Raw genomic sequence first — 16,243 nt, forward strand, 5'->3', positions numbered from 1 at the left:
GGCCAAAGGTGACCGCAGGCCGGCCTGGGGACGCTGCTCCCTGTCCCGTCGAGGTCCTCTCTTGCAAGGGGGCAGGCTCTTCTTCCTGGAACATGTAACATCTGTTGGTTTTGGGGTCTCCTGATGTGTAGGGGTCCAGGCAGAAGGTGGGGTCAGGCATCCAGGCTGCTGGCCTCTCCCGAGCTTCTTGTGAGAGACTGTTCTGTGTCAAGGTTCCCCGTGGGTCTTCCTTAAACCCTGAGACGGCCAAGTACGTGAGATGATGCAGCTGTCCTGTTCGGGCCCCTGGGATCCCCAGCGCCCCTCTGTCTGACCTCTTTGTCCAAAAACAAATCAATCAGGAAATGAATCCAGGAGCTTCAGAATCTCACCCGTTGGGTGTTTTCTTACTTGGGTTTTGAGTTTTCTTCGCTTCTGGGGTTTGGGGGTTTTTTTTGTTTGTTTTTTTGGTTTCTTTTGCGCTTGGTTTGGAAGAAGAAGGTATCCAGCGTCTTGTCGTTGCAAGTTTCTCCTCAGGTCCAAGTTTTCATCATATTAAACAGCACTTTACAACACCACGTGTGCTGACTTCTGTGTCCCCAGAGAGCAGACTCTCCCTGCCTGGTTCTGAGCCCTGAGCAGCTCACAAGTGACCTTGGAATAAGTGATGAGCCAGGAAAGGTGGCCCAGCTCAATCAGGGTGCCACAGGCTTTTACCCCCAACCCTGGCCATGGGCCAGAAGCCATCTAAAAGCTAGGGGTCACGGGTGGGCAAATGCCTTCCCGCCTGATCCAGTGGAATCCGGCCCCGGACCGTCACATTCCCTTCTCTGAGTGTAACGGACGTTGCGGGGATGGGGCAAGGGGAAAATGGAAGGAAAGAAGGTGTGCAGAAACCAGAACCGGCAGGCAGATTCCAGGCGGGTCTCGGCCCCCTGCGCCCTCAGATGCCACTGGGACGCACGCGCATCATTCAGCTGCAGGCGCAACTTAAATTTCCTCATGGCCACATTTAAAATAGGAAGAAGAGTTAACCCTTCTGGTTTATGTTTTTGTTTGTTTTTTGTTTTGGCCTCACCGCGTGGCACATGACAGGCAGGATCTTTAGTTCCCTAATCAGGGATCAAACTTGTGCCCCCTGCGGTGGAAGCGCGGAGTCTTAACCGCCGGGGAAGTCCCTGGCGAAGGTAATTGGATGGTATGTTTTATTTAACCCAATGTAGCCAAAATATTACCCTTGCACTTTGCAATCGATATGAAAATTAGTCTGGTCTTTTCCTTTTTTTTTTTTTTTGGTATGGAGTTGCGATACCGTGTGTTTTGCCCTCACGGTGCATCTCAGTTCGGACGGCCCACATCTCCAGTGCTCGATGCCCCACGTGGCCAGAGGCTGCTCTGTCCTCTCCCAGCTGTCATCATGCCCACTGGGTCTCAGTGGGGACAGTCTTGCCCCCTCAACCCAGGGGACACACGTCTGGGGGCATCTGTGGTCATCATGGCTGGGGGGCTCCTGGCATCCAGCGGGTGGGGCAGGGGATGCTGCTCCGCCCACCAAGCCCGCGGTGGCCCCCCTAGAGGGTAACCTGGCCCCCTGTCAGCAGTGAAGGGAGGAAGCTGGTTTAGCCCACGCCCCTCCCGGGATCCGACAGTGTAGAAGGCCACAGTCCCCCAGTAGCAGAAGTCAGACCCTGGGTCTTCTATGTCCAAGGCAGCCCTGCCTGAAGCCACCAGGTTTCCTGTGTCCAGAGCCTGGGACACGGTGTGGCAGGGGGCGTGTGGGCAGGGGCGGCCCAGAACCTTCTGGAAGGCAGGGAGTCTGGAGAAGGGCGCTCAGCCAGCCCCGGGGGTGGAGGTGTGTGCCGGGCAGGAAGCCTCAGGTCCGGGAGGCGGAACTCAGTGGACTCCGGGTTAACTGAGTTCAGTTCAGAAGAAGCTGCCACAGCGTTTCCCAGAAAGTGGGGATCGGCCGGGCGGAGTGGGAGTGAGGAAGGGGAAGGGACGGCCTCAAAATGAAACCAGCAGGGGCCCTGCGGGTCTCGCCCCGCCTCCCGGGGCTGGGGCTCCCAGCTGATCAGGTGTGCGGGCCCCCAGCCGCCCACCCGGGGCTGGAGGCCACAGCTTGAACTTCAGGCCAGTGGCTGGAGGACCTTCCCGGTCTGCAGTCCCCGTGGCAACGACAGGGAGGCTCTGGAGGAGGCAGGAGGGCGGAGGGGGAGGCCAGGCCCCATGGCAGCCTGAACCGAGGCTCGGGTTTCTGCACAGGCTTCCCTGGGGACCGAGGGAGGCCCGCAGAGAAGCACCTGGAGAATCAGAGAGAAGCCTCAGGTGAGGGAGGGACCGAGACCCGCAGCTGAGTCTCTTCCCCACCCCCAGCCCTCGCCTGACCCCCACCCCCAGGGGAGGTCACGCCCCCTGCAAGGGGGTCATCCCGGACCAAATGAGGTGGCTATTGCTGACCCCTCAGGAAGGAGCAGACCCTCTCCTCCTCAGCATCCTGAATCCCTTTTCCCTTCACCTTGGCTACACCCCGTGAACTGGCCAGAAGAGCTAACCCCATCGTCCCCCCCTGAGCCCTGGCGACACGGGACCCGTCCAGAGGCTCCGAGCTCCCCCGACAGATGCCGGGCGCCCCCCTATCTCCACATCCTGTGTGCTGGAGAGTTCACAGCCCTAGCGGCAGCAGCAGGCAGAAGGACGTGGACTGGGTGTCCACGCTGAGAACCCTTGGACCGGAGAGGGCATCCGGGGCAGGGGAACCCGCGTGAGCAAGGGCGTGGCAGCGGGGCCAGGGTGCAAGATCTTTAACAACCATCCAGCAGAGCAGTGCCCATTCCTAATGGGCCCGAAAGGGCGCCTGGACTCAGAAAGGGGTCAGGTCTGCCTCTACTGGACCTCGTGTTGACTGTTTAGTTTCTGGGGGGGTGGGGGGGGACATAGGGGCTGGGGTGTTGGGTGCCTACCAGGTGAACGAACGGAAGCCTGTCAACATTTCAGCCCCCACTGGCTTTGGGTGCAGGACAACATGGTGGCTGAGTGGGGAGCCAGGTCACTTGGATGTCTGGCTAAGAAACTGGAACTTTATGGCCGGGACGATGGCCGACTGCAAGCTGGGCAGTGAACTCAGACAAGCAGGTTTGGGAAGATGAATTAGCAAAGAAGCAGGATGCTCGGAAATACCACCATAGGGGGCCAGGCCAGTCCCCACTGTGGCCGTCCTCTTGGGGGGTCACACCAGCTAGGAGGGCATGGACATCCAGGGAAGCTGGCCTCAGGTTACAGATTCTCCTGCAAAAAGTCACAGAGAGGGACTTCCCTGGTGGTCCAGCAGGTAAGACTCCACGCTCCCAATGCAGGGGGCCCGGGTTCAATCCCTGGTCGGGGAACTAGATCCCACATGCATGCTGCAACTAAGAAGTCTACATGCTGGGCTCTCCTGGTGGCGCAGTGGTTAGGAATCCGCCTGCCAATGCAGGGGACACGGGTTCGAGCCTTGGTCCAGGAAGATCCCACATGCTGTGGAGCAACTAAGCCCGTGCGCCACAACTACTGAGCCTGCACTCTAGAGCCCACGAGCTACAACTACTGAGCCCGCATGCTGCATCTGAAGCCCGCGCTCCTAGAGCCCGTACTCCGCAACAAGAGAAGCCACTGCAATGACAATCCCGCGCATCACAACGAAGAGTAGCCCCCTCTCGCCACAACTAGAGAAAGCCCGCGTGCAGCAAAAAATAAATAAATAAAAATAGATAAATTTATTTAAAAAAAAAAAGTCCACATGCTGCAACCAAAGATCCCGCATGCCGCAACAAAGATCCCGTGTGCCGCAACTAAGACCCGGTGCAGCCAAAAAAAATAAAATAATAATGATCATAATAATAAATATAAAAAGAAAAAAGTCACAGAGACCCCCCCTATACCTTCCCCTTAGACCTATCGCTCCACAAATACCCTCATCCTGGTGGCCTGCCCTGGGTGGAGGTAAAGGCTGGCCCCTTACCTCCCGTCCCCATGTCCCCTCTTCTCCCAGAAGACCAAGCCCACCTGTCCCCAGCACTGGCATTGCTGTCTGTCCTGTCGCACTTCCTACTCTGCTCACTTGTGAGCCTTTTCACTCCCTTCCGTCTGCACCTGCCTAGCTCCTGGTCCTTCACTTGTGGGTGTCTCTTGGGGAGGGCTCTCTGCCTTCTCCGAGCCCCCATAACCCTCCCCCATCCCGTGTGGCTGGGATGCCCCACCCACTACACTCACCTGCAAGTTCACACACAGGGTCAGCCCACCACCAGCTCCCCTGCCAGGCCACCCATCTCCTTTCTTCTATAACAGCCTTGGATTTTGAGGTGGGGACCAGTGATGTTTCTAAGCACAGACATGTCACCCCCCAACCCCTGATGTCTCTGGGGGGACCCAGTGTACAGCGGTAGGGGCTGCCCGGGGGTCGGAGTGTCAGGGAGGAGGAGTGGGGAGGAGAGAGAGAAGAGGGAGGGGAGGGGGAGGAGGAAGAGGAGGGGGAGGGGAAGAGGAGGGGGAGGGGAAGAGGAGGGGGAGGGGAGGCAGTGCAAGCCTTTCACTCACTCTTGGCTCCCTGTCTTTGCACCTGCTGTTCCCTGTTCTGGAATTCCTCTTCCATTCCCCCCTCCCCACCCTCAGCTCCTGCTCAAACTTCAGGCAGCCTTTCCCTTCCCCCTGCTGAGGGCCGCCAGACCCCCACCCATGTAAAACCCTCAGCAAAATTGCTCCTTTGACTTTCCCATCACCCATCTTCATGGCCTTGAACTTGGCAGTGGATTCTTCAACATGACACAGAGGCACAAGCAGCAAAAGAAAATATAGATGAACTTGGACTTTGATCAAAATTGAAAACTTGGGTGCATCAAAGGACGCCCTTAGAAGAGTGAAGAGAATGCCCACAGAGTGGGAAGAAAGTATCTGCAAATCCTGTAGGGGAGACGGGCCTAGTACCCAGGAGATATAAAGAATCCTTACAACAAAGAAAAAGAAAAAATCCTCAAAACTTAGCAACCAAAAGAGTCGCCCCAATTAAAAAGGCGGGTATTTCCCCAAAGACGTTTTACAGGTGCCCAGTGAACACGTGAGGAGCTGGTGGACCGGGTCTCCCCACACCTGGACTTGGGCTGGAGGAGGGGGCGGGGCGAGTGGGATCAGCTTCTACGCAGAGGGGTGGGGTCTCCCCGGGATGCGTGAACCCGGAGGTGCGCTGTCTCCTGCTTTCACCCCACATTAAAGAGCAGGAAGTGGCTCCGGAGTGACAGGAACGGAATCCTGTGTGACTCCCTCTCCCCCTCCTCCTCGCCTGCCCAGGGGCTCCCCGCCAAAGGGGCGGCGCAAAGCCCGGCACAGGTGCTAAGAAGCCGCCTGCCTACCTGCCCTCTGAGGAAGCCCCGCCCCTGCCCTCCTCCCCTTCCTGCCTCTCCTCTGCTCTCCCCTCCCCCGCCTCGGCCGGCCCACCCCCAGCCCGGCTCTGCTCATTAAAAGGGAGGGGCCATCTTCCGGGGCCTTGCTCCCAGCCTGCCTGCCCTGCTGCACCGTGCTGGCCCCTGAGGTTCTGGGAGCTTCTCAAACTCTCCCTTTTGAAGTTCTGGGTTCACAATTGGAGCCAACCTGGGCGGGGGGTGGGGATGGGGAAGGTGCTTCCCCAGCATCCGGCAAAGATCCAGGGAGACTGGGTGCCGGGCCGCCCCTGGGGGTGCTCCTTCTCTCTGTGCCTTTTAGGGTGTGCTTCTTACCCCCCAGAAAACGTGGGGTCCCCAGACATCACTTATGGTGGGTGGACATGCACCAATCAACACCTACTTCGGTTAACACCTGCCCTCATTCACAGCAGCCCAAACTGGAGACACCCCAAATGTCCATTGGCTGAGGAATGCATAAGCGGAAAAAGGCACATCCACACCCGGGAACATCACTCAGCCGTGAAAAGGGGTGAAGCCCTGACACTCGCTACACCGTGGATGGACCCTGAGAACACGATGCTCAGTGAGAGAAGCCAGACACAGAAGGACGCACAGGGTGTGATTCCACTGATGGGAGACCTCCGGAACAGGCAGAGCCACAGACACAGAGAGTGGGTTCCTGGTTGTCAGGGGCTGGGGGAGGGGATGGGGGTGATGCTAATGGGGACGGGGTTTCCTTTTGGGGGGATGAGAATGTTCTAAGATTAGATAGTGGTGATGGTTGCACAACACTGTGAATGAAAACCAGTGAATCCGTGAATCGCACACTTTAAGTGTGTGAACTGTATGGTATGTGAGTTATATCTCAATAAAGCTGTTATACTAAAAAACGACAGATGTAGAGAACAAACGAATGGACACGAAGCGGGGAAAGTGGCAGGGTGGGGGGATGGTGGTGGGATGAATTGGGAGATTGGGATTGACATGTGTACACTAAAATGTAATATATATATAATAGATAACTAATAAGAACCTGCTGTATAAAAAATAAATAAAATTCAAAAATTCAAAAAAAAAGTAAAAAAAAAATAAATAAATAACGAACTGCCCTCTCCCATTGGCTCCCACACTTCCTATCTCGCTGAGCTGTGAGGTTTTTTTGTTTTTTGGCCATGCCACGCAGCTTGTGTTCCCCGACCAGGGATCGAACCCCGGGCCCACTGGAGTGAAAGCCCACGGCAGTGAAAGCCCACATCCTGACCACTGGACCACCAGGGAATTCCCTGAGCTATGTTCTTGACATCCCCAGGTGACTCTCCCCCACCCCGCTTCCCGTCCAGTCTGGGGAGTCCTGGAGAATGGGCCCATCTCCTGACATCAAGTGGCTCTCAACCAGGCCCAGAAGGCAGTGAATCTGTGCCCCAGGCTGTGGACCCACACCCTGCAGGAAGAACAGCAGGGGTGAGGGGGACAAGGCCACGCCATTGCCTGGCGACAGGCAGGCCTGCCAGTAAGCAAGTGGGGCACCTGGGCCTGTAGCCCCATCTGCCAGACCATGAGCCCCAAGCCACAGCAGGTGGCCTCAGGGGACACTGTCCCCCCCTCACTCCCCACTCAACCCCGACTCAGGCCACATGGATCCTCCTTCCTGGTGGTTTCTGGGCCAAGGGTCCCTGCTGGGTAAAGGCAGCCGACATCCTGTTCTGCCTTGGACCTAGCTCCGCCCCCTCCCAAAGGGGATGTTGTGGGACTGCTCTTGACGTTCGTTGGCCAGAGTCAGCGGTCAGCAGAGCTTTGATCTTCCCAGCACCCCATGGGGTGGACCTGATCCCCTGCCCCACTTTTACAGGAGGTCGGGGGTGTGGGGAAGGAGCTCAGGATAAGAAGGTGGCTTGCCTTGCCCAAGGTCATGCAGAGAGAACTTGCCCTTTGACCCCTTGACCTTGACTCTGAGAATCCACAGGCCAGAGGAAGGTCAGGAGAGGGAGCGGCGGGCAGACGGTGGCCCCGCAGGACAGGGCGGCGGCTGACCTTGCACCTGACACAGCTGCCCTCCCTCTCTGTCCCTCTTCTCTTCCCTGTCTCTGTCTGTCTCTCTTCTTTCTCTCCCGGAAAGTGAAACCGGTGACACCAAAGTGAAACTGAAGCTACTGCCTCGCAGCCAAACCAGCCCAGGGAGCGAGAGGGCCAGCGGGTGACTCCCCTGGCCGGCCCACGTGGCAGGCGGCAGGATGGAGGGAGGAGTCCCTCCTTAAATTGCGGTGATTTTAAAAAAAGAAAGATCCGAGGGGGAGGTCTGGCCGACCCGAAAGGCTGCCACGTTCTCCTCTTCTGCTCCTTCCCTGGCTGTGGTCCCCTCCGCTCTGCAGGCTCCCCCAGAGGGTGCCATCTTGTAGAAGGCCCTGGGTGGGCAGGGGCTGGGGTGGGGGAGGACAGGACTGGCCTGGTTCACCTGGGGTCCCTCAGGTGAAGCTGACCCATGGAGACCGTCTCTACTGAGGGACCAACCTCAGGCCCGTCGCACAGATAAAAAGCCAAGGACTCCCCAGCGTGGAGACAGGCTGCCTGGGGCAGTGTAGGGGTGTGGGTGGAGAGGAGGCTTTGCCAGGGGAGGGGGGAAGGGCAGCGGGATGGCTCAAGGGCTGGGACCTGGCCACCGGTCATGCAGAGGCCACCGCAGAGTGGTTTTCCTTCTCTGCAGAGCCCGTAGAGGAAGAAGCAAGCAGGCACGTTAGATCCAGGCCAGAGTTTCTCCCCCTGGGCACTGTGGACATTTGGGACCGGTCATTCCCTGGGGTAGGGCTGTCCTGGGCACTGTGGAGTGTTGAGCAGCATCCCTGGCCTCCACCAGCTCCATGTCTGGAGCTCCCCCAATATGACAGCCATAGTTGTCCCCAGGGGGTAGGGGAATCACACCCCTCCCCCCCCAATGTGACCCCCTGCACTAAGCTAACTCCTGTCGGTGGGGGGGGACCCGGCTGCGGAAAGAGTGACAGAGACAGAACTCTGGGCTGGACCCCAAAGGCTGGCCCCCCGGCTTTGGAGCACTCCTTCGAGGTTCTGAGAGGCCCCTGGGAGCTGTCATCCAGCCTGAATGTGAGGGGGCATCCAGGAAACTGGCACTCAGGTAGACAAGAGCTGGGGCCGGGCGGAGACTGCGAGCTTCCGGCTGGCAGGACCCATTGCACAGACTGGCAGGGCCCATTGCACAGACGGGAATCCTGAGGGTGGGTGGAAAGAGGGAGGGACAGCAGCACCAGATCAGTCCTGCCTTTTCCACCTCTGGAGCAGTCTAAGCCACCTCTTAAGTGAAGCTCCCTAGCCCCCCAGGTACCCATGGACCAGCCATTGCCCCACCCTCTGCTGCTTAGAAAATATTTCTCCTCCGTGATGCTGGGGGCCCTCCGTGAAGCTGCTGAAGTATTCGATACTTGCACACCTGGTTTGGCCACTCCGGGGTGTACTGGTTAAATGTTAGCTCGTCTGGGTGGGGCTCTGGGGACCTGGGAGGAGCCTGGATGGGAGGAGGCATCCACCCACTGGGGAACCAGGGGCTTCCGGCGCCTCACCTGGCTTTCCCTGCACCCGGGCACCAGTTCCGGGTTTATGGGGCACCCAGGGCAGTCAGACAAAGTCCCTGCCCACAAAACCAGCAATGTGCCTGTGAGTGGTCACGGCAGGGCTTGAAGCGTCCAGAAGCTGAGCTGGGAGCCATTTGACTCTGTACTTGTGGCTGGTGGCTCTCACGTTCTTTTCTTTCCAATGTCGTCACTTGTGAAAATAAAAAGGCTGCGCTCTGTTAAGTTGGACCCCGAAATAGTTTCTTTTGGGTTTTTTTTTAGTCCTGTTTTTAAAACAGACCCTGATTTTTTTTATTGTAGTAAAATGTACACAGAAGTTACCATCTTGATCATTTTTAGGTGCATAGCTCAGCGGTTTTAAGTACATTCACATTGTTGTGCAAACATCTCCAGAACTTTCTCATCTTCCCAAACTGAAACTCTGTCTGCATTAAACACTAACTCCCGAGCCCCTCCCCCAGGCCCCCACCATCTACTTTCTGTCTCTATGGATTTGAGTCCTCTAGGGACCTCCGGTGAGTGGAATCCGACAGTATTTGTCCTTCTGTGTCTGGCTTCTCTCACTGAGCATCACGTCCCCAAGGTCCATCCATGTTGTAGTGAGTGTCAGGATCTCCTTCCTTTTTAAAGATGAGTAATATTCCACTGTGTGGATCATCTGTTTATCCATCATCTGTCGATTTGGCTTCTGTGAATAATGCTCTTATGAATACAGGTGTGCAAACACCCGCATGGCTTTAGGAAATGAACTTGGCTCTGGATTCTCTGACTTAGGCCTCAGCAGCCCTGTCAGCACTTTGACCAAATGAGTCTGGTGGAAAGATCCCCCCGCCCCCGACAAGGCTTCCAGGAGTTTCTCCTGATATTGGGCTGGTCCACCCCCCAAGAGTAGAGTGGACCACCCATTGACTGAGCCCAGGGCTGGGTGCCAGACAGTAAGAGGAGACTCCGATAGGACTGGGACCAGGTCTGACATCCCTCCTTCCCTCGGGAACAGCCCAGAATCATTTCTGCCTTCCACCCGTAAGCCCTACAGAGAACTCCTGGGAGCCAGGCCCAGGTATCAGTCTGTCTGTCCATCTTTTCCTCGTGGGACATGGCTCCTTGTCTCCTTTCAGCATGCTGGTCTCGTCCCCAGAATGGTTTGGTAAGAACACCATCTCCCTCGAGCTGAGTACTAGACCTCTATTAATGTGGCCTGAAATCACATTAGCTTTTTCAGAATCTCAGCTGCACTATTAATTGCCTGGTTTGTCCATACAAACCTGTGGTGGGCGGAATAATGGTCTCCCAGAGATGTCTGTGTCCTAATCCCTGGGACCTACGAAGATGCTCCCTTACGTGGTCAGAGGGACTCTGCAGATGGTATTAAGTTGAGGCTCTTGACAAAGGAGATTATCCTGGATTCTCTAGGGGCCCAGCATCATCACAGGGTCCTTATAAGACCCTGTGATGGGAGGGTCAGAGACAGAGAGAGACGGGAGATGCTGCGCTGCCGGCTGTGAGGATGGAGGACGGGGCCACGAGTCAGGGAGGTGGCGCCACTGGAAGCTAGAAAAGGCGGGAACCGATGCTCCCCTGGAGCCTCCGGAAGGATCAGCCCAAGACCCATTTTGGACTTCTGACCTCTAGAAATGTAAGAAAATTAATCTGTGTTGTTTTCAGTCACTACATTTATGGTAATCTGTTACAGTTGCCCAAGGAAACTCATACAAAACCCTCACAGGATATTCTATCTGGTGCAATTACCTCTTTAAAAATTTTTTTTTGTTATTTTAGAAAAGAAATATATATTAATTGAAGAAAAACTCAAATATTCAGAGAAGCAATAAAGTCACCCTTATCCCACCACCTAGAGATAAGCACTGTTGATACCTCCATGTGTGTACAAAGAGTATACATGTGTATATTTTTAAGAATAATGGGACCTTTTATTTTCATTTATTTAAAAAATTTTGGGGGGGGCACCATGCAACACAGCATGTGGCATCTTAGTTCCCCAGACAGGGATCAAAACCACAGTGGAAGTGCAGAGTCCTAACCACTGGACCGCCAGGGAAGTCCCTACCCCAGAATAATGGGACCTTTTAAATGTACTGGTTTGTAACCCACTTTTCTAGTTACTATAGCTTGACCGTCTCAAAATATTTCCTTTGGATAAATTTCTAGATACAGAATCTCTGGGCCAAAGGCTGTGCATATTTTTAGGCATTTTTGGTCAAGCAACTTTTTTTGGGGTGTTTTAATTTCTGTGTATTTTTATAAGATTAAGGTATAGGCTATATACAATAAAATGTACAGATATTACGTATAGAGTTGGGTGAATCTGACAAATACATACACCCATGTAGACTCAATTTTTGCTTTTTTGTTGTTGTTAAATAAATGTTTTATTTCAGAAATATTTTAGATTTACAGAAAACTTGCAAAGATTCCAGAAAGGCTTCCCATATACCCTTCACCCATCTTCCCCTAATGCTGTCATATATCACCACAGTATCTTTGTCACAACTAAGTAACGAACACCCGTAAATCACCACGAACAAAACTCCACACTGTCTTTACATTTCACCAGTTTTTCCACAAATGCCCTTTTTCTGTTTCAGGATCCCATCCAGGAGCCCATACTGCACTGAATCAACTGACTACCCACCTTAAAAAAAATAATAATTGTAGTAAAATATACATATACCACATTGAGCATTTTAACCCTTTCTAAGCGTGCAGTTCAGTGGCATTAAGCACATTCACATTGTTGGGCAACCATCCCCACCATCATCTCCAGAACTTTCTCATCTTCCCAAACTGAAACTCTGTCCCCTTTTACTCAGTGGCTTGCTTTTTTTTTTTTTTTTTCTTTTTGGCCACACCACGTGGCTTTCGGGATCTTTGTTGCCCCGACTAGGGATCCAAACCTTGCCCCCTGCAGTGGAAGCACAGGGTCTTAACTATTGGACCGCCAGGGAAGTCCCCTCAGTTGGCTTTTGAGAGTGTGCATAGAACTTTACAGCTCTCCCAGGAAGGTTAGTGTTTCTTTGTGTGTTTGCTGTGATATGCCTTGAATCCAAATTTATCTTTGTTCTCCCAGAACTGATAAACTAGCCTTCAGCATCTTGGCATCTTTATTCAAAGTCACTGGTGAAAAAGATTAGGTAGATAGATAGATAGATAGATAGATAGATAGACAGACATATACACACATGTATGTATGACTTGTTGAAGTACTAACCTCCAGTACCTTAGAAGGTGACTTTATTTGTGAATAGGGTTGTTGAAGATGTAATTAGTTAAAACGAGGTCATGCTGGAGCAGAGTAGGCCCCTAATCCAATGTGACTGCTGTCCTTATAAGAAGGGGACATTTGGACGCAGAGACAGATGAGCACAGAGGGAAGATGACCTAAAGGGACCTGGCGAAGCTGGCCACCTGCAAGCCAAGGGAGGCCTGAGGCTATTGGAAGGAAGCTAGGCGAAAGGCCTGGGACAGACCCTTCCCCAGAGCCTTTGGAAGGAGAATGGCCCTGCCAATACCTTGACTTTGGACTTCCGGCTTCCCGAACTGAAAGGGAATACATTTCTGCTGTCCCCAGGCACCCAGTTTGTGGTACTTTGTTACAGAGGCCCTAGGAAACTAATTTATATACATATTTCATAGGGTCCTTATAAGAGGGAGTTAGGAGGGCCAGAGTTAGAGAGAAATGGGAGGATGTCAAGCTTCAGGTTTTGAAGATGGCAAAGCAGATCATGAGCCTTTTAAAAATAAGTGTAGGGGGCTTCCCTGGTGGCGCAGTGGTTGAGAGTCTGCCTGCCGATGCAGGGGACACGGGTTCGTGCCCCAGTCTGGGAAGATCCCATGTGCCGCGGAGCGGCTAGGCCCGTGAGCCATGGCCGCTGGGCCTGCACGTCTGGAGCCTGTGCTCTGCAACGGGAGAGGCCACAACAGTGAGAGGCCTGCGTACCGCAAAAAAAAAAAAAAAAAAAAAGTGTAGGGAGGGACTTCCCTGGCGGTCCAGTGGTTAAGACTTTGCCTTCCAATGCAGAGAGTGTGGGTTTGATCCCTGTTCGGGGAGCTAAGCTCCCACATGCCTCAGGGATAGAAAAACCAAAACATAAGACAGAAGCAATATTGTAACAAATTCAATAAAGACTTTAATAAATAAATAAATAAAAATAATGTAAGGAGGGACTTCCCTGGCGGTCCAGTGGTTGGGACTGAGCGTTTCCGTAGCAGGTTCGATCCCTGGTTGGGGAACTAAGATCCCGAGTGCTGTGTGGCCAAAAAAAAAGGACCCTGTCCACCTTCCCCCACTATTGTCTCCATCTATGCTGACCGGGCTGCCCACACCAGCGTTCCAACGGGTCTTGCCCCGCTCAGGGCTCTTACTCAGTTATCAGAAAGATTAACAAAACATAAAGCAGGGCACATGTCTGCTCAAACCCAGGCTGATGCCTTTCTTTTTCTTTGAATTCTTGAATTTTATTTTATTAATTTTTTCGTCCAGTTTCTTATTAGTTATCTATTTTATATGTATTAGTGTATATATGTCAATCCCAATCTCCCAATTCATTCCATCACCACCACTCCCCTGCCACTTTCCCCCCTTGGTGTCCATACATTTGTTCTCTACATCTGTGTCTCTATTTCTGCCCTGCAAACCGGTTCATCTGTAACATTTTTCTAGGTTCCACATATATGTGTTTATATACAGGATTTGTTTTTCTCTTTCTGACTTACTTCACTCTGTATGACGGTCTCTAGATCCATCCACATCTCTACAAATGACCCAATTTCGTTCCTTTATATGGCTGAGTAATATTCCATTGTATATATGTGCCACATCTTCTTTATCCATTCGTCTGTTGATTGACATTTAGGTTGCTTCCATGACCTGGCTATTGTAAATAGAGCTGCAGTGAACATTGGGGTGCATGTGTCTTTTTGAATTATGGTTTTCTTTGGGTATATGCCCAGCAGTGGGATTGCTGGGTCATATGGTAATTCTATTCTTACTGATGTCTTTCCATCAATACTTTTTGGGGGGTACCTTTCAATTTTTTAATTTTAATTTTTTGGAAAGGAAAAACGTTAATTTTACTCACAAATGACCACACTTCATACTAATGGGATGAGCGAATCCATTAGGCACCGCAGGAGTTCCCAGACTTTGGAATGAGATGGCACCTGGCCACCCTCACATCCTGTTCCAGGCCGACTTTCCTTCTGAACTTAAAACAAAATTTTTTGGCAACATACATATGACATAAAATTTACCAATTTAACCATTTTTACATGTAAAATTCAGTGACATTTAAGTATACATTTAAGTATATTGTTGTGCAAAAATTAGCACTATCCATCTCCAGAACTTTCCCATCTCCCCAAACTGAAATTCTGTCCCCATGAAACACTGACTCCCCACCCCCTCCCCCATCCCCTGGCCCCCACCATCTACTTCTTGTCTCTGTGGATGTGACTCCTCTAGGGACCTGGCTAATTTCACTGAGCATCATGTCCTCAAGTTTCATCCATGTAGTAGAATCTCCTTCCTTTTTAAGACTGAGTAATATTCCATTGTGTGGATGGACTACATTTTGCTTTTTCATTCATTGGTCAATGTACATTTGGGTTGTTTCCATATTTTAGCTATTGTGAATATGGCTGTTATTAAACATGGGTGTTTCTTTGCTTTTTAAAAATTGAGATGTTATTCACTACCAGAATATTCACTCTTTACTGTGGACAATTCAGTGGTTTTCACAGAACTGTGCAACCATCACGACTATCTCATTTTTGAACATTTCCACCACCCCCAAAAACTACCCCATCCCCCTTAGCAGTCGCTCCCCTCCCCCCTCCCCCAGGCCCTGGCAACCACAAACCCACTCTCTGTTTCTGTGGATTTGCCTGTTCTGGACGTTTCACACAAACGGAATGACACACTATGTGTCCTTCTGTGTCTGGCTTCTCTCACTGAGCAACATGGTCTCAAGACGCATCCACGTTGTAGCGAGTGTCAGTGCTTCACTCCTTTTTATGACTGAATTCATGACACTTTAAATAAAGTCCAAAGCACTTGCCTGGCCTGCAGGTGCCCATTTACTGCCCTCTGAATCTGCTGCTCCAGCCATACTGGCCTCCTGGCTGATCCTCCATCATGAGGGGCAGTCCCACCCTGTACCCTTTACCCTCAGGCCTTGGAACCTGTTCCCATATCCTCATTCAGATCTCTGCTCAGTATCACTTCCTTTGAAGAATTCTCCCTGATGATCCTTTCTTTCTTTTTTTTTTTTTTTTGCGGTATGCGGGCCTCTCACCGCTGCGGCCTCTCCCGTCGCGGAGCACAAGCTCCGGACGTGCAGGCCCAGCGGCCATGGCTCACGGGCCCAGCCGCTCCGCGGCACGTGGGATCCTCCCAGACCGGGGCACGAACCCGTGTCCGCCGCATCGGCAAGCGGACTCCCAACCACTGCGCCACCAGGGAAGCCCCCTGATGATCCTTTCAATAACAGAACTAGCCCCTAGACAAACCTAGCCATGGTCTGATTCTATGGGGTCTCTCACCTTTTGCCATCTTTGGGCTATTCTACAACTGTGTACGTGTAGAAAACTGATACTTATGGCAATGATCCTTTTTTTTTGTTTTCTTTTGTTTATTTGTTTACTTATTTAGGCCACGCGGTGCTGCTTGCGGGATCTTAGCTCCCCAAGCAGGTATTGAACCTGGGACCATGGCAGTGAAAGCGCTGAGTTCTAACCAGTGGACCTCCAGGGAACTCGCTGGCAATGATTCTTGTCCAGACAAATGCAAATGAATCATACACAGTCCTGTTTTCTTCTGTCTGTAATTCATTCCAGCATTGCTCACCTGTCTCTATAGGAATGTTCTTCGGATTTTCCTTTGAACCCGTTGTAACATCTTGCTGGTTCCCTCATTAATTAATGAACGAAATAAAATCTTTTGACATGTGTTCATTTAAAAAAAATAGCCCCCAGGCCCCCATCATTGTCTATTCAGTTACTCACGGCTAATTGTCTGAAATGATTTTATCTGTCTCTTTGCTTATTGTCAGTATTTGCCACTAAAATGTAAGCTGGAGATCAGGGACTTGGTCCATGGGAGGCACTAAGGGCTGGCTATGTGGGCTTCCAGGCAGACCAAACTCTGAGCAGAATGTTCTAAAATCGTCATGGGGTCAACATCAAGCTCAGTGTTCCCCTCCTGGGTTTTATTTTATTTATTAATTTTTTCAGGGTGGTTGCAGTGACTCTATT

This window comes from Mesoplodon bidens (assembly GCF_964165515.1).
Source record: "Mesoplodon bidens genome assembly, chromosome: 4".
In the NCBI taxonomy this organism is placed as follows: domain Eukaryota; kingdom Metazoa; phylum Chordata; class Mammalia; order Artiodactyla; family Ziphiidae; genus Mesoplodon; species Mesoplodon bidens.